The sequence below is a fragment of the Hipposideros armiger genome, unplaced genomic scaffold (genome assembly GCF_001890085.2).
Source record: "Hipposideros armiger isolate ML-2016 unplaced genomic scaffold, ASM189008v1 scaffold_6, whole genome shotgun sequence".
Lineage (NCBI taxonomy): Eukaryota > Metazoa > Chordata > Mammalia > Chiroptera > Hipposideridae > Hipposideros > Hipposideros armiger.
This window is the reverse complement of record NW_017731356.1, coordinates 27,322-46,377: the sequence shown is the minus strand read 5'-3', so window position 1 is coordinate 46,377 and position 19,056 is coordinate 27,322. Positions and strand designations below refer to the sequence as shown.

The 19,056-nt window shown below is 50.4% G+C and overlaps 1 protein-coding gene across 2 annotated transcripts in view; it reads left to right on the top strand.

Moving 5' to 3' along the window:
• The window catches only part of LOC109385199 (retinoic acid receptor RXR-gamma-like), a 153,260-nt gene that overhangs the window by 108,606 nt on the left and 25,598 nt on the right, over positions 1-19,056 (top strand). The window lies entirely within an intron of this gene.

Sequence of the window (19,056 nt, the reverse complement as noted above, 5' to 3'; positions counted from 1 at the left end):
GTGTGTGTGTGTGTGTGTGTGTGTATGTGTGTGTGTGACACAGTTTAAAGACCCCGAGGCCTGGTGATGGGTGAGATGGAGACATGCCTTGCATTTTCTTTTGGTGCCACCTCTCCGATACATGTTCCCTCTTTTCTTCTTGGAGCCAGGGCCTTTCGACGTAAACTGCCCAAGGCCTCCACTGTGGCTCCCGCCACCCAAAGAGCCCACTGCCATCGGGAAAAAGCCGTGGCTGGCGCTGTGGTCCCGGTCCTCCTTTCTGGCCTCTACCTCGGTCCCACTCACGGCACTCTGCAGGACTTACCGGGCCTGAAGCACCCACGCACGGGGTCTCCCAGCCTCTGCGTGGGCTGTGCCCTTTCCCTAACATCTCCTTCCCGTGCTGATGTTGGGGACCACCTATGATCTTCTGAGTCCCACCCTGTGACACCTTCCTAGCCCACCCCCACTGCTGTCCCGTAACACTCGGCCCTTCGAGCCTTGTCCTCCAAGTGTGATCAGGGCTGCTGGTGACATGGAGGTTGGCTGGGTGAGCGACCGGAGGCTGGGAGAACATTGGGGGCCTAATGCCACCATCCCAGGGAGATAGGCAGCAGGGCAGGACACGGGTGGAGGGGTGTGGCTGGCTGGGGAGAGGGCCTGGGGGTGGAGATTCCAGACGCCGGGCTGAGTGTGACTGTCAGGGGCAGCTTCCAGGGTCCCTGCCTTCTGTCAGGGGACTTCCCTAGAAGACCTTTCAAAGACCCTTTCAACCCTTTCACCGATTCCGTTCTAACTGTGGCACTCTCCGGGTTGCTCAGAGGCAGAAGCTCTAAAAATAGAAAGCCTCATTATTACCGATTAAGCTCCTTTCCACCTACAGAGTTTTCCGAGAGTAAGAAGAGGAAGGCTGAGTGTTCAGGGAGCAGAGATGTACTGAGAGGTGAGCAGGGAAGAGGGGGCGTAGGGAACGTGAGGCCAGGCAGGTCAGGACGGGGGAGGGTGAGCCAGCACCGCACCGGCTCACCGCACAGACGGCAGGGGACCTTGGCGTGTGCGGTGTCCCCAGGGAGGAGCCCGGGGGGGTGGTAGCATCCCTATGAGGCCATCACCCCAGCCGCAGGACGGGGGCCGCCCGCCGCGTGCGTGCTCCCATAACGCCGACAGGCTGCAGCCTCTCGCCCGTGTCTCTTCTGCCTCCCGATGCTCCGAAAAGTCCCTGTAAGGCTGAGCACGGCACCCCTGGGGCCCAAGGAGCTATAAAGCCATGTGAACAGATGAGTCCGAAGGAGAGAAGAAAATGGGGAACACGGTTATTTGTACATTCCCCAAATTGAGTCAGTGTCAGGTTCTATACACCTGGGTTCGTCCCTGCAGCTCTGCCTTAGAGCAGCCGAGGAGAATTTCACCACCTCTATCTTATGACCCAAAAAGCTCGAGTCTGTTTCCCTGTGTTCCCGGCACCCTCTCTCCTCCCGGGACACCTTCCTCCGTGTCCCGTCAGCGCCCACTCCAGGGCTTTGCAGTCAGGCTTTTCTGGTACCTGGCCAGGGCTACCGGCCTCTGAAACGGAATGATTCCAAATTGCCATTTGTTCACAGGTAGAAAAGGGTGGAATAACAGCGTTTTCACGTAGTCTGACCCAGTTCCTCTGAGTTTTCTGCGAAATGGAGGTGATAAAGGAGTTGTTTACTGGGTACAGAATTTCAGTTTTGCAAGATGAAAGGAGCTCTGGAGAATGTTTGCACAACGACGGGAATGTACTGTTAAAAAAAACCCAACAACATTCAGCTGAATAAATGGTAAAGATTTTATTGGCAGTGTTCAGCGATTCGGGAACCGGGCAGCCTCCCATCTCGCAGCCGGAGCAGAGCTCTGGGGAGCTGTACACAATGAAAGACTTTTCTAGGCAGAGGAAGCGGGGACAGGGAAGTTACACAGGCAAGAAGAGGGTTGGTTATTACAAAGTTAGTTACTTTTACGGGATGCAGGGCTCTCTCCTGCAGAAACCTAACTGGCGCTCATCAGGCGTTCCCGGATGCGCTGGCTTAAATCCCATTTCTGGGAGAGCTGAGTCTGTGATTGTCTCAGTTTGGTGATGTGGGCTTAGCATGGGTGACTCCATTTTGGGCCTTGTCTTGTTTTTAACAGGTTTTAACACCACTGGACTGTACACTTAAAGATGGTTAAGGTGGTAAATTTTAGTATGTGTGTTTTACCACAATTTAAAAAAACACAGAGATCAAAAGCCTGTCTCACCTGATGGTGGTGAAGGTGGACTAAGATGGTGTGAAAAGTGCTCTGCACAGTTCCTGGCACGTGGTGAACACTCAGCTCAGTAACATTAGCTTTCATTAGTAGTATTAGCATTAATAGTTAGTTGTTCCCCAAATTAGCATTTTCTTTCTCCAGGCTACAGTCAGGTTGTCTCTCTAGTAGTTAGGGAACGAAAAAACGTTAGAAGGGTATCGCTTAGTGGGATCTCCAAAACATTCCTTATGGACATTAGGCTCTCCCTTAATCTGGAATCTGCTTCTCTTTATAATAACAACAGCTGACACTCATCTTAACACAAATGAGCCTGTTGAAGCCACACAACTCCCCAGGGCATGGGCATAATTCTTTTCACCACTTGCCTGAAGTCACACAGCTCGTAAGTGACAGTCCAGAACCGGATAAGGCCATTCACTCCAGAGCCTATAATTTTGACCCCTAAGTCTTATGGCCTATGCCCCCCCCCCACCACCATTGCTTTAGAGTCTCTTTGAATGATCAGGGGCCACCTGAAATCCTTAGGCCTTGTTCTCCTGTAATGCCAGCCATTGCCTCCCATCTGCAGGATGTGCGAAGGGCGCACCTGTGCGGGGCGCTCCTCAGGTCACTCATCCCTCACTAGACGGCTCTGTTCAAATGTGCCTCCCCTCAGAGCTCTGTGTGGGCTCCCGTAGCCCAGAGGCTCTATTTATTTAGTCTTGCATGCTTTCACTCCCTAATTAATTAACGTACCATGGGCACAAAGTAATTAGTCCTAGGGCAATACGGAACAGCAGACAATGAAAAGCGAGACGGCTTCTTCCCCCTCCTCTGCCTGCACCTGTTTCTAGCTCTTCTGGTGGTGATTTCCAAACTTTAACTCTCAATGCTTTCTTATGTCTTTTTCTTGGTTTTTCCACGTTCAGCAGTTCTATTGACGTCTCACTGTAAAAGAGGAATGGTATATAACTCATTGACAGTCACTGTATGCTTCCTCCTAATTTCGCTTTTTTTTGTGGTTCTTTACCTATGTATCATAATTTGAAGTAATATGTTTAAATTTATACTTTAAAAAGATATTTCTCAATATTGCAACATCCGACAGTATTTCCTGATTCTGCACTATAAAGTAAGGAACCCACCACCTTCCATGTTCTAACTTTTGTCAGCTGTTCCGTTGCTCTTACACTGTGGGTTTAAAATCTTGACATTCTGTTCTGTAGCCACTGTTAGTCCCCCTGTGTTTTGTTTACATGTTGATTTCAGAGCTTGAGAATCAATGAGTATTTACATAATGAATTTGTAATTCTTATTCTTTTCAGGACCACGTAGTGTGATTAAACCGCTAGAAAAGATGCAATTTGATTATCGAAGCGAGTAAACAAGGAGGCCTTTAGAACAAGGTGGCTCTAAGGCCTGGATAGGCTATGGACACAAACCAAAACCTAAGCCAGAGTCAACTCCTGTAAATGTGTGTGTATCCAGGAAATGAAATTTAAGGACAACCAATCACAAACAGCCAACTAGGCAATCACCTAAGCTTCAGCCAATCAGATCATCTCCTTGTTTTGCTTCCTTGTCTGCTCCATAAAAGCCCCTCCCCTAGTTCCTGTCTGACAGGCACCCCAGCAACTTCTGGTTTGGCGCTGTCTGATTTGCTCCAATAAACTCTTAAAAAATGTAATGTGCCTCAGTTTATCTTTTAACATATTGTGAAAACTCCTCTACTTAAAGGAGAATGCTCCCAGACTCAACATTGGCTGTCTTCATACATTCTATCCGTGCTCAGAATCATGATACATTTTCATTTTTGTGTATTTGGACTGTGGCTTTTTAGTACAGCTCTTTGCTAATTTTGTTTTTCCTGGTGTTCCTAATGACCTTTATTAATTCTTGTTCACAGCGTTGTCCTTTGACCTGATCGATAAGACCATCCAGCTTCTAATTCCAATGACTGTTCTAGGAAATTTTCATCTGGCCTTTTGAGCATTTTGAGCCTTGCCTCTGCTCGGGAGACCCGCTCCAAACTCTTTGGAGTGTACTTACTTTTCTAATAATGGCCCTTGAGCCATTCTCTACTGCTTGGGACCACGTCTGCTTCTTTGAAATTTATTTTTACTTCTAATAAACTCCTTTTCTGCAACTTAAAAAAAAAATAGACCATCCAGCTTCTAATTCCAATGACTGTTCTAGGAAATTTTCTGGACTCTATAAGGGGCTCTTTTCACAGACCTCTGCCCCCCTTTTCTAATGTGCTTTGCTCCTTTATAGTCCTTCTAGAGAATGGTCACTGTAGGATTTCAATTCATTTCACTTCCAGGTTACTTCCACTCTTCTGGGTCTCATATTCCTTAGATTTCTGTTTCACTTGGCTGGAGTATGCTTTCAAATGATCATTACAGAAGGGTGAGTTAAAGGTGAGATTTCTGGGTCTTTGCATGTCTCAAACTCTCCCCTTCCCCTACCTCCTTGAATGGCTTGACTAGAATTCTAGGTTTAAGAAGATTTTTCCTCTCTGCTTTGACTGCTAGCATACAGTTTTAGTGATGACAATTTGATACGTGTTGCTTTATAGGTAACCAGCTTTAATTTTCCCTAAACGTTTAGGATTTTTTTTTTTTGTCTGTGGTGTTTCTAAACTTTAACTGGGCTGTAATTGGGTGGTGGACCAGTTTGTATATTTTTTGTAAGCTCCAGGCGTTTGTCCTCTTTTCTTTCTTTCTTTTATTATGTTCTCCCATCCATTTTCTCTGTATTTATTTCCTGGAATTACTGGATTTATCCTTTAAGTCTCTTAACTTGTGAACTTTTCCATCTCGGTCCTTTTTTATCTATGTCTTTATACATACTGGGATAAATAAATGTAAATTTTTGATAAGATTTGATGAGAAATAACAGGGTTTTATGAGGGAGAACTGGGAGACCAAATTTAGACTGGAATTTCAGGGAGGGCTTTTCTGAGGAGGTGACATGCACACTGGGTACTGAATTATGGGTTGGAGTTGCCTGGCAGAGTGGGCGTAAGGGCCTTCCAAGCAGAGGGAATAGCATGTTTAAAGAGTGGGGCCCAGAAAAGCTGTTCTAGGCACTGAAATGAGCCTGTGCATCTACGACAGGGGATCACGGGCAAGGGTGCGTGAGTTTAGGGTAAAGACGTAGCCAGAGGCTGGGCTGTGGGGACCTTGAAGATCAAGTTATGGTAAGAAAGGTTATTTCTCGGTGCAATGATAAATCATGGAAGGGTATTAAGCTTGGGAATAATATGATCACATTTACTCTAAGGCAGAACAACTCAGGCTATAGTGTGGCTGATGGGACAGGTGGGAGTAACAGCAGAAGCAGGAAAGAAGTTATGAGGTTTTGTAGTGGTCCAGGCAAGAGAAGATGGTAGACCAAGGTGGGTATGTTGAGGGGAAGAGAAGAACTGACAGGATTGCATGGAGGATGAGACAAAGGAGCAAGGGGACGGGGGTTTCATGGATGACTCTTGAGATGCCTGGTGTGAGCAAGGTGGTAGGTAGAGAAGCTATTTGGAGATGGAAGACTCTGGAAGAAGCACAGATGTGGAGGGAAGGCCATGAGTTTAGCTGGGTTATGTGAGGAGTGAGGTGGTTGCGAGACATTCCGTGGAGATGTCCAGTGGGCCTCTGAGTACTTGGATCTGTAGAGATTTGTGCAGGCGACCAAAGCAATTGCTTCAAAAAGGAAATGGAAGAGTTAGTAATGTTGGATGCTGTCACACTGCCAAAAAACCATGGCTGAGACCTATTAATTTAAATTTGAAATAGAGAATTTTGATGACCTTGGAAAAAGTGGTCTTATTAGAGTGGTGCCTATGGAGACCAGACTCTGTGGGCTGAGAAGTAAGTGGAAGGCGAGCAAATGGGCAGGGTTGGGTGGGAGAGGATTGCACAGACAACGCCTTCAGGGAGTCCTGGCTCTGAAGGGGAAGAGAGGTCAGAGCTAAAGGGAATGTAGCATAATGTGGGTTTCCACATCAAAATTACTCACTGTGAGTTCCAGAAGGGCAGGAACCATTTCTTACCCGGCCTTCTCCCCTCTGGGCCGGCACAGTAGCTGGAATACAGTCGACCAAACCGTGTTTACCGAACCTGCTGGAATATGCAAAGCCTTAGTAAAGAGAACTGTTCTACCATCCATGGCAGGTAGAGCTGGCTCAACCCCCAGCCTCCAGTGCTGCAGCTGGGGTTGACCACAGGCCCAAACAACGGCGGAGCGTTGACAGTCATGACTTGTGTAAGTCGCCCTGTCAGCCTGGCCTCTTGAGGGTTCACCTGTTGAAGGCTCAACTTGGGAAAGAGTAGAAAGAGTTCACAGTGGGCCTGCTTGTGAACCCCAGCTCTTGGCTTCAGAGCTGAACAGTCCTGTCAGGATAGGAACAGCTGTGGACCTTTCTTTCTTTCCCTGAGCACCCACTATGCGCTGACCCTCGTGCCGTGGGTTTCACATGTTTTTTCATCATTTCACAAATCTCTCGTATTCACAGCTATGATTCACATTTCATAGATGGGAGCATGGAAGTTCAGAGAAGGTAGTCTGTCTCCTAAGGTCGTATGTGTTGTAAACAACAGAGTTGGGATTTGAACCCAGGTCTTCTGATTTCATGGGATGCATACTTATCCTGTAAAAGCATATGGAAAACCAGCGGGCTAGAGGAGGAATGCAATGGGCTTTAATGATCCAAAACTATTGATGGTGTGTCTTTTCAGTGGCTTGCAAGGGACCTGAAAAGCAGATGGTAATTAAATGATCATGGGTGGGAGGGAGTGGAGGGGGAAAGAGAGAGGGGTAGCTGAAGAGATTGATTCATTAATGGGATGAGAAAGTCTAATGTAATTCAGGTGAGTGGACCCCGGAGGGGTGGTGCCAAGGGGATGCTCATGAAACCCTGGTTTTCGGCTCTACCATATAGCTTTTTCAGGGAGGCAGGGATTTCGGGGTTTTTTTGTTTCACTTTGTTGTTCCACTACTCTTGCCTTATGAAATAAAATGTGTGGAGGAAAGGGGCTGTGATTTATGACATATTTATAGCAAAAACCAACAATTTAGAAGACTAAAGAATATTTTCATTTAAAGTATTTACATTATGTTTCTCATTGCAAATGTCATTGGTAATAGAAAAAGGTAATAGAGAACTTGTAAAATATTGAGAAGTTTGCAGAAGAAAATAGACATTCCCTTAAAATCCCACGACTGGTTGGTTCATCATTGTTCCAATTCTGCTGTATTCCAGTCTAGAGAATATTTTTGAAAAAATTCAAAGTTCCTTTAAATTCCCATAAACTATTGAAAGAACTCGTAGGTCATTTCTTCTTTTCCCTGTAGGCACATTTGATCTTAAACTAATGGAAGAGTCTAGTTTTTCTTTAAAAATTGTAGAAAAGGAATATTCTTAGCCATCCATGATATTCCATTCCGGTGGCCCCCACATGCTGGCAGTCAACCGACTTTCCGTTTCCTAATCTAAACTCTTCTTTTTTTTGTACCCACTTCCTGGCAGCAGTTAAAGACATCTGTGCATTCAATAAACACAGAAATGGCCACACTCAATGTCTATTGTACCGAAGGAGCCCAAGCCCGTAGATGTAATAAAACCAGGAAGGGACCATCGTCGTGATTGTCTCGAGGCCTCAGCTGTAGCTGGGGACCAGCAGGAGGCGGAAAAGAAAGTGAAGGTTAAGCAGGAGACACTCGGGGGCCGCTAGAAGAGGAAGCTCTTTTAATAACAGAATCATAGCACATGCTTCTGAACAGATGTTCTCGAAGAAAACCCAAAGATCTCATAGCTGCCTGGTGGCCAGAACCCAAGATATCCAACTGCCTGACAGAAGCAAATGCGAATAAAGTACCCGGTCCAGTTTCTGGGAGCAGAGACAGACTCACGAGGCAGGACTCCCCTTCCTTGCCCGTTTAATGTGCTTTCCACTGCACTGGCCACCTCCTGGGCTGCGAGCATGTCCTCAGACTGGCCAGGTGGTATTTTCACAGGGGAGTGGAGCTTGGCGGCATGGAAACCAGCATTGGTTTTGACCTCCTCTTCACAGCACACAAACTTGCTGGTTCTTCACGCTGCTAGGACTCATGGAAAACATCATCAACCAAGAGGCCACGCTGAGTTACAAGAGAACCTCAGAAACTCATCCAGCGGTGAATACAAAAAAAAAGTGTTTCTGATTTTCTAATTTTTTTTGTAAATTCGCAACCTGGCTTTATCCGGATTTTTGTACGTGTTTATATCTTTAAAAGAAACCAATGGGGTGACCAGCTTAAGTACACAGGGCGGTCCTAAATTGCATTAACAGCAGGAAATCTGGAAAAGCTTAAGATACCTTCCAGGTAGCAGGGCCCAGACTGGAGAGGCCACCTGAGAGGCAGGGACCCCAGTGCTGTTTGCTTGTTCCCTTTGGCGCCTGCTCTGTATCTGTCACATGGGCATTTTCCTCCACCCCCGCCTGTGTGCATCCCCACCCCCCTTCCCATCTGCAGGCTCCCTATTCTTATCAGAAGCGGCCCCTCTTCTCCACATCACGTAATGCCCGTTACCATAGCACCCGGGCACTTCGCATCATTAAGACCATCTCTTTATTAGGAAGCCTGCCCCTCCTAGGAAGCCAGGCGCCTGGAGCCCGGTTGACAAGATGATGAACCTGTGTCTTGGGAGGCTTAGGGGTTTGTCAGCGGGTCAGGATGGAGTTGCTAGGTGAGAGCGCGTGGCCGCCAGGCCCACTCCTGGATGCACCTCGCTGCTGAGAGCGCCTGAGACTCTCAAGGCCACATCTTGTTTCTTGGCCTTTCCCTCCCATCATCACTCAGAGTGATTATACATGTTGTCACACCTCACACTTTAAAAAAGGCTTTCCAAGGCATGCCTTCTTTCAGGCCTCACTAAGGGTTTTGTGTTCATTTTAAGGGCCGAGGACACTGGAAACGGACACTCAGAGGCGTATGACTGTTCAAAGTCAGGCAGTCCCTCAGGGGCAAAGCTAAGACTCAGACCAGACACTCACTGTCCCCACAGTCGCTTCTCTCATCATAGACACACAGACAGAGGGACAGGCACACAAGCAGACAGGGACAGGCACACAGGCAGACAGACAGAGGGACAGGCACACAGATGAGAAATAATTCTTATGCCTTATGCAGAATGGTACTCAATAATTATTTATTGATTTATTGGACTAAATGTGTCTGCTTTTGAATCAAATGCAATGGTACTGACCCACTATCACTGGCTTTGGGTTAATTTCCCAGCAGGAAACTATTATTTTCCTTTCCTTTCCCCCGCTTTTTTGAGCACCTACTGTGAACAAGGCGCTGTTGGAAGTGTTGAGGGCCCAACACCTACATTCTTAGACGGTGGAGGGTGGGTGGGACTGTGTGATGCACACGGAGCTACAGCCCTGAGCAGAGTGCGACTGATGGTTTCACCAGTGAGTCCCACCAACAATGTCCTGGGGTTTGGGGGTGAATAGAGGAGATACGGGCCTTGTCCTCGTGGGGCTTTCTATCTGCAGCAGGAGGCAGGTGTTAAACAGACAGTTATACAATTATTTAATTGTAACTGTGATGTGTGCTGGGTGTATAATAGGAGCACAGAAACAGAAGTTCTGACCTTGGCTGTGGGACAAGGATGGGGGTATGGCATGCAAAGCTCCCTAAGGAACAGGCTTTGATCCAGAGAGGTGAATGACAGGCTCACCACCCCCCAGAAGGAAACTGAGGTCCCTGCCTCGTCACAGGTAGGCGATGCCCTTCGTGGAGGCTGAGGAAACAGCGGGAATTAAAAAGTGAGGGGCGTGAGGGGTGGGTTCTCAGCAACACATGCTCAGGTGTGCCTCATGCTGAGAAACGCCGGAGGTCACATGGCTCGGCGGGCTGCGGATCAGGACAGAGAGGGCCCCAATGCGGGGAGGTGGGGGTGGGGGTTTCAAGAGCAGGAAGAGGGAGAGAGAGATACAGAGACACACAGAGAAGAGAGGAGCAGGGAGCGAGCCGGAAGGAGACAGGACGGCCTGGCTGGAGGACCAGAAGAGGAGGCGTTTAGGATAAGTGAGCGCTCAGCTGAGGGGCTGGGCAGTGAGGACAATGGTGTCCGGAAGGCTGAAGCGGCTTCAGCAAAAGCAGGGAGAAAGGGGCGTGCAAGGTGTTCGGGGAAAGGGTCCGCTGTGCACTTGTCTGGAGGCGGGAGTGTGCTCCGTCAAGGGGAGGGCTGAAGGGCATGGAGATGTGAGCTGGGCCCAGTGGAGGCACCTCGGTGGGCCATGGCAAGCCATTCAGAATATTCGGTCCGAGGAGGCACCTGAGCGCTGTGCGCGAGGCCTGGTGTGCCAGGAATGCACGGGTGGGCAGGGGGATGTCCCCGGCCCCCTCTCTGCCTCGTGCACAGCGTCTTCCTGGTCTACTGTTGGCAAACTGGTCAATAAAGGCAAGCTCTAAAGCAGTCCTCTGCCCACCCTCCAATGGGGAAGGGTGATGAACTAGCATTCATCGTGACTACTTTCCTGCATTACCGGGCACGATGGAGCCGTCGCCGAGACACAGAGCTTAGCCGCATCCCGCCAAGGTGAGGAAGCAAGGGATGTTCGAGAACTGCTTGTGGGATGAAGTGAATCCCCCGCTTCCTGCTTTAGCATCTGGTTGGCCTGAAGTCCTTGGGAGCTATTTTCACCTGCTAGGATATCAGGGGGAGTCCTCTCTGATTTCACAGCTCTCCAGGTGTGGCTGGCTGAGGTCGGCACAGGATCTGGACAAATCCATCAGCGCAGGGCACAGGCAGGAGGGGGTCCATATCAGCCCCATGCACAGGCTTTGATTTGGTGACAGAAAGGCTGCAGTCCCTAAATATCTGTGCCCCAGCCTGCTGTTGTGTCTGAAATTCCACCTGGAGGGTCACTGATATTTGGGCAACTTCAGAAATAGCGTAGCATCCTCAGCAGCTGCTCAGGGGCGAAGTCACTACCCCTGCTGTCCCCTCCGTCCTCCAGATCTGTCTCTCTAACTGCAGGCCTGGGGCCGCTTCTCACCCCACCCGCTGCGTCCTCAATGCTTTGACTATTTCGTGTCTCTCGGGCCTATTTTCTCCCAACTGTTTCCAAGAGCCGTAGCTGCAGGCCAGCACCACCTCTCCCTCATCCTCAGCCCATTTTCCAGAACCTTCATCTGACCAGAGCCGGGGCCTTCTGCTTGCCAGGCACAGGGGGTGGGCAGTTGGGGACTGCAGCTCCGAGGTGCAATGAAGTGTAGCGGACAGAGCACAGAGTTTAGCCAGCAGCCTTGGTCCTAAGTCCTACCCCGCTGCGTAGGGACTGACCTTGGGACATCAGTTAGGCCATCAAAAGGCGGTAAAACTGGCTGTGCAGGCACCTGGGAGGCTCCAGTGAAAAGCGTCTCATGGTTACGGGGCGCACACCCACTTAAGGTATGGCCTTCATCAGATACCATTCCGTAAGGCTGTGGCTCTCAAAACTGGACTGCTCGTCTGCCTCGCCTGTGGGACTTGTTAAAGATACACGAGTCTGGGCCTTCTCAGCCCTTAAGACTCATTCAGGCATCTCTGTGTTTACAAGCCTCCCAGATGAGTCTGACATGAATGGTGACCAGACCCTTTGACTTGGGGGGGGTTTAGGTTGAGGGGGGGACTGTTTCAGATCCCGTCTTCCTTGTGTCCCATGGCTGATACCGTCTAAACCTGGACTAAATATCTTCTAAGCCTAATATAATACACTGACTGCAGAGACTTTGCAGGCCGTGTGTGATACTGCTAAGCGTTCTGACCTCACGGCCTCCCCTGTGCCACCCCCGGCCCCTGGTCCCCGGCCCCGGGCAGCTATTTCTCTGCTGTTAGCCAGTGATGTTCATTTTTGCTGCTGGGAAGAGTGACTCGAATGATGGTGGGGGTACAGCTCTCACTTGGGTCCTTCCAAAACTAAATGCTTTCTAGTCCTTGGGGGCTCGCCGCTTGGACTTAAGGTTTCGCTGTTGGCAGTGAGAGAGCTGACCCGTTACAGAGAAAACCATCACAGCAGGATAAAGTCTCACATCCTAGTCGCCATTCCTTTCTGACTGCAACCCCCTTCATTCTGCCTTTAACAATATTTCATACCTGTTTATATAAATAAGCGACAGAGGTGTTTTGTAGACTACCAGGTGTTGCACATACGGGCAGGTTCATCACCGGGCCTTACATAATTGCAAGACCTTGCTATGCCGTAAGTGCCTGGGAAAAGACCAAGGTCGGCGTGGCCCCGAGCCCTTTGTGGCAGCCACACACTTTGCTCAGGGGACCTCTGGAGAGGGCAAATCGCGGCCTTTACCGCCACGCCAAGCTGTGCCCGGGGCTCTTCAGTGAAAACCAAGTGAAATGTAACAGACACTTGCCCCCATGTAAATATAGCTCCACAAGTGGTGAGGCCTTGGGGCTGCTCTGAGGTTACCGGTGAGGCTCCTGACGTCTGCCTCGCCCTTCGCAGCTGCCAGGGTGATAGCCTACCTCCTGCATCACTGGAGGTATATTTAGAATCTCTTCCCCAAGCAAGTGGCCTCTGAAAATAGATGGCCTGGCCTGTGTGATTGGGTTGCAGCCTCCGGTCTGCACCTCTTACAGCCAGTGTACAGTCCACACCAGGGTCCAGGCTGGAGCCAGGAGCCAGCTCAGTGTGTGCCTGTCCTGTAGATCCGAGCGACCGTCTCCTGGGCGTGGGGACTGGGCACTGCTCCCTCAGTATTGCTTCTCAGGGCCTCGAACAGACCTTCCTGAGGGCTGGCGGTGACGCCCACCTCTTCCGCTGGGGCTCCTGGGTCTGGACCCAGCCTGGACTGGGTGTCCCATATTTGCTCTGCTGGCCTCTCTCCGGAGGGGCCAGATGTTTGCCTCTGGTCTCAGCCTCTTCTCTCAGCGTGATCACAGTTGCTGTGTATCCTGAGAACTCCCACGGGCTCTGCAGCTGTGGCTGAGTTGTTTACGGGGGAGGGTTTGTGATCGTGACTGGACTGGGAACCAAGAGATGGAGGTGTCCATGTAACCGTTCCTTCGACCCTGAAAATTTTATGACAACGTTTAGTTTGGATTTAGAGGTAGTTACAAGTTACCCTTTGACGCGCAGCTTATAGCCCCGTGAGGGCAGGAATGAGGCCAGTCCTGTCTACAGTTGTAATCTCAGCATCCATTCATTCCGTAAGCATTTATCGAGCACCTACTGTGTACAAAGCAAAATGCTAGATTCTCTGATAATGTAAAGATGAGTCAGAGGCTGTCTCTACACACAAGAAGAAGATTCTAGTTCCACAGCTAGTTATCACACAAAGGGAAGTTAGACTGTTGCTGTAGTAAACACTTAAGCAAGTTTTTTGGAGAGCATTGGAAATACTAAGTATTTGGAAGGGGAGATTGACAAAGGACATGGCCGTTAGGTAGTGCTTTCATGAGTAAGATTTTGACAACAGAGGAGTGGTGGTAGTTGGGGGGTGGGGTGGGGTGGGGGCGTGAGCGTGTCATATCTGAGAACACCGCCAACAAACCCGCAGGCGGATGGCCTCACCACCACCCTTCCTGCTAGGCCAGGATTTCTCGGGTTCAGAAGCCCAGCTGTGCACTAGCAGATGGGTCAGTGGGTGTCACTGGTCCCGTGGGATTATCCTGGAAGCAGTTTCTCCTTCGCAGCTCCTTGTGTTGGGGAGGTTCCCTCTCCTTAAGTCCACCCGTTACACAAGAACCATGTGGGGCTCTTGTAACAGTTCCAAAGCCCAGCCCACAGGCCCTGACCAACTGAGTAACCTGGATGTGGACAAGGGCACCTGTCATCTTGTAAGCCTCCTGGGTGATTCGAATGTGCACACAGGTTTGGGAACCACCCCCTTGGGGCAAACTTAGCTCAGTCAGCTGCTTTCCCCCGGGGGCTGGAGCTATCTCTGGCTGCAAAGCCAGGAGACACACACCTTGTAGATAGAGCGTGCCCCTTTGGACACACCTCAGGCCTTAGGGAAATGGCCCCGCTTTTGATGATAGCCGAGAATGTTCTAAAGTCAGTCAGCACTCTTTCTGAATTAGCCAGCTCACGTCTGTCCTCAGAGGCTCTCAGTCACCAAGACTGATGGACTGGACTTGTGCCACTAGTGAGCCTGTCCACGCGGGAATCTGTGACTCCAGGGAAGGAACCCATGAATATGAAATCTGGGCCGTTCAAACTGTCAGAACCTGGGAACACGCGCGTCCCCGTGTCCGGTGGTGCCCTGGAGTGGACAGAGGCGATCTCAGCGTAACCAATGTGCCCTGGTTCCTTCATTAGTCACACATGTACTGGACCTCCATTCCGTGTTAGACTCTGCTGTAAAGGCTGTTGGGGGCACAAACGTGACTCGGGCCCGGTTGCCAGGCGTTCAGGGTTTGGTGTCTAGTAAGGGGGGGGGGTTCAGATGCATTCATGATAATAATACAAGGAGTGACATGTGGAGTGACCCAAGAGTGGTCCCAAGCACAGGCTGTGGGAGTCTGGAAGAGAGAGAATTGTTCAACAAGAGGGCCCCTTAAGGGCTCCGAGGGAATGGCCTGGAGGGACAGTTAGTGTTTGGACAGAGAGCAGAAGGACGGGGAGCAGAGATGCAGATGGACACACACACGAAGATGGGGTACTGGGGTGGCGCCATTGGAAAATGGCGAGTGGTTTGAGTCTGAGCCACACCTGAAGGGGAGACAAAGCCAGGGAGGGAAGTTTCCAGCAGTACACACCTGACGTGGCCTGTGGAACCCAGAGCCATTGGTGAGACCACGGACCTCCCGGAGGCCAGATCTTCTAAAGGGGACACCTGAGCATTTTACTCCCAGCTTGTGGAATGCACCTCACCCTGTAGCCCTCGCTCACCTCTTCTTTCTCCCCCAGGCAGAACCCCACTCATTCTTCAGATCTGAGCATAGCTGTCATGTCCTCAAAGAAGCCTGCCCTGAGCTTTCCATCTAAATTGGGTTCCGCCGCAATGGTCTCTCATCTCATCCAGTTACTTTCTTTCCCAGCACCTGTCACGGCTAATAATGACACATTTATGTCGGTGACTACTGGTTTGATACCCATCTTCTCCCTCAGGCTTCGCAAGCTCCCTGAGGCCAGGACTTTATGTATCTGGTCCCTTTAGTGCACCCCCAGGGACTGACAGACAACAAGCTCTCTGTTGTATTGGCTGAATGATAATTGAATGAATGACAGCGAAGAGAAAAAACAATATATAGACCCCCTCCCCCCATATATATAATAGAAACACGTTATGATAAGAAAAGGGTCATTGTCTGGTGAGAGATATATTGGCTAAGAGTCAGAGGCGGAGACCTGGCTTTTATACCCATTTCTGTCACTTCCTAGGTGAGAGACTAAAATCAAATTTAGAGTAGGTATCTTTCGTTCTGTGACATCACTGCCTTGGTCTCAAATTCCTCATTTATAATATTGGGATAATACAATGTCCTATTTAGCTTTAGTGTTAGGGACAATGCATTGAAACTTTATATACTGTGACACAGGTAGAGTATTACACAACTAGGGAAATATTAATTCGTGCCGTCAGAGTGGAGATATTTGCATCTAAATTTTATATCTAGTTTCTATGGGCAGTTGTGAAATTGTTAACTTTGTGTTTCATTCCTGTTCGCTGCAAACTATTATTTTCTATTGCCATGGGTCAAAAGTGAAAAAATAAATACATAAATGAGAACAGTAGTAAAGCTATATCCTGTCATTACGAGGGCGCATGCCAGACACTGGTGTCAAACGTCCCCATAGAAGCACGTGCTCTTTCATCTACCTGGAGGCACCGAGTGCTTTAATAACCGCGGAGCGTATGGCTTAAGAGGATGAGGCCATTACCCTTGACAGAAGTGAGCTCAGCACCCTCCGGAATGAACTGGCTAACTCCCACAAGGACACTGAGGATTTGGCCTTTTGTCTGACGCCCGAGTGAGACCCCAGGAACAGCTGGAGACACGGAGTAACTGGAGTGAGGGGGTTGTCTGGGAAGGGCTTACGGAAGGATCATGTTTTTATGTCAACAATGGTCTGAGACAAGACACAGTGGTGCCAAGCAAAAAACGTGGATTAAAAAGAAAAGCCCCATGCACATTTCTTGCACTTTAGGCAAAGCTGATGGCTTGTTACGGGATGCGAAAGCATATGGACGGTGTCACCAGGAGAGCCTGCTGGGCCGGTTTGGGTGTCAGTGCATCAAGCATTTCCTAAGGTAAAAATATGTACCTACTAGCGTTTCTGGCATTCATGCGGGAAAACGATTTACGTGCGCAAAGTGTGCGAGAAGGAAAATGGGGGCCAGCAACGAGCCAGAGCTGGAGGGAAGACACCGCGTTCCCACACTGAGCGCAACAGCCAGGCAGAAGGGGCCACCAGAGAAAGGGGAGGAAGAAAGATAGGAAGGGGTTGCTTTCTTGTCTTTGTACAAAAGTGTACGGTATAAAACCAACAGAAACGCCAAACCAACCCCAAACACAACACGTATGCGCCTGTCATCACCTTTGATCCACAAACCCAAAACAAAGCCCAGGAACGTCAGGGAGGTGGCCGCCCGCCCCCCCAGGGTGATTCCCCAGGGAATAAATGAGCTCGCTGCGGAGGTTGCGGGGCTGGCGTGGTGGGTGCTGTGTGTCCCTGGGTCTGTGGTGACCAGCCCAGAGACCCTTCCAGAGAGCTCAAAAGGTGGGTCAAGGCTGGACAGAGAGGCCTCTGTACGCCAGCCTGAGGAAGTTGTTCCTTATTCTGTGAGGCAGCGAAGGTGACACTGAAGGTGACACTGCCTCACGTAGTGAAAGGGGGAGAAGGTGGGGTCCACCACAAACCCCAACGGGTCACCTTGACAGCGAGCTTGGACGAGGCTCTCGAGAGAGAGCTTTCTGAAGGATGGATTTGGAGTCCCTGGAAGAGCCCTCCCAGCACCGGCTCACCATCATCACCACAAGACCAGCGGTGTTGGGACAACTCGCTTCCTCCTGTGACGGGTGTATGACAGAAACTGTAGTTTGTCACCTCAGTAAGACACTTGCCTCAGATGCCTCTGTGGAGAAGCGGGTTAACCCATTTGCGCTGAATTTTCAAGTTGAAGGGGATTTTAGAGCTCGTCTCATCCTGCTCCATCGTTTTACACGTGACAAAAAGGAAACAGGAGTAAACCTGCTTAAGTTATATCATCATCATCGTCACGAAAAAAGCTCGCACACTGAGCATTTACTGTCCTTCTGGGGGATCCGAGGGACTACCGTGTGGACTCACTTAACCCTCACGACAAACCCGTGTGGTCACGACGGCCCAGGGAGACTCAGTCACTGTCACTATCATGAAGCTGTCTGCAGAGGAAGTGGGCCTGGTGTCCGAGATGGCGCTTTCTCTACGGATCCGTCCTCTCCGGACCGCGTCACTAGACAACGGGGCTGGGGGATGGGCAAAGTGTCCATGGCATGAATGAATGGAGTTTCTGGTGGCGTGCTGTAAGATGCTGTTCCCGCTGTGTCCTTGTCAACATTTTTATCCATGAGCTGGATAAAACATGGAGAGCAGTTCGTCAGATTTTCAGACGTCATGAAGTGGAGAGACCTGTGAGATGAATGGCTCCAAATGCTGCATGTCAGAGGACTACAGGCAGACAGTGCGGGTTGGCCCCTGGGGGGGACGGAGGACATGTCCAGTTGGGTCTATGTGCGTCAGCGAATGTGTAAGCCACGTGCCCTCGGTCGGCGCTGAGCCCGCCAGCCCGCCAAGGGAGCCCGGTGCTCCGAGGCTCTTTGCAGCACCAGCCGGGGTCTTTCCTCCTCCCTCCTGACCCGCACTGGCTCTGAGCCCCATCTTGGTCCCTCCCCCTTGGTCGTCCGGACTCTGCTGCTGCTCTGGCCCTTTATTCCTAGTTTTTGTTCTGGGTTCTCCTTTCATTCGAATCTTGCTTTTCTCCCGTGGGGCCCTGATTTGGTTCACCTCTCTGTCCACGTTGCAGCATGAGAAACCCTCTCACCCTCGTTCCAGCCCCTCAGATCTCAGTCCCTGGCACTGACCCCTCGTGGCTGTGCTGACAGCACCCCCGTTGCTCTGCCAACACAGACACCACGAAAAGATTTGGACCAGATCTGAGTATTGCATCCAGGTCTGGCCAACCCTCTTTCCTACCGTGAGGGTGTCTCTGTGAACGGACGCGCACTCATGGAGAACGGGTAGGCCGTGGGTGCACCGGAGCACTCAGTGAACCATGGGATGATAGAAAGGGGCCCAAGTGCCTAGAGAAGACAGACTGTGGGCGGGGGAGACTTGTGTCCGAATTTTCAGAAGACCCCACGTGACAGCCCCCACAGGCTTCTCTTGGGTGGTTCCAGGGAGAAGCCTGGAACCTGTGGGCAGAAGCTCTCTGGATTTCAGCCCAATAAGAAACTTTTTCATGGTAAAAGCTGTCCAAAAGTGGAATGGGATGGTAGTGAGCTCCCTGTCGTTGGAGGTATTCATGTACAGGCTGAGCAGGGGCTCGCGGGGAGAGCTGCATCCCAGACCCAGGCGTGGGAGGGTCTGCTCTGTGGGTCAGTTCCACCCAGGAGAGTCGGTGTCAGTGAGGACTTGGGGGTGCTTTTGGACCAGGTGGCACTGACAGTGGGGGACAGGAGAATGCGCCATCCAGTGAACCGTCAGAGAGTGGCCCGCACGCGGTCCTGCCTCCCTGTGATGTGAGCAAAGCTTGGGGCCCAAATGCCTCCGGCCACCCTCGCAGGACAGCCCCACCCACATGTAAGGGCCGCTCTGTTTTACAATAGTTTTCCATCGCTGGGGATGAGTCTCA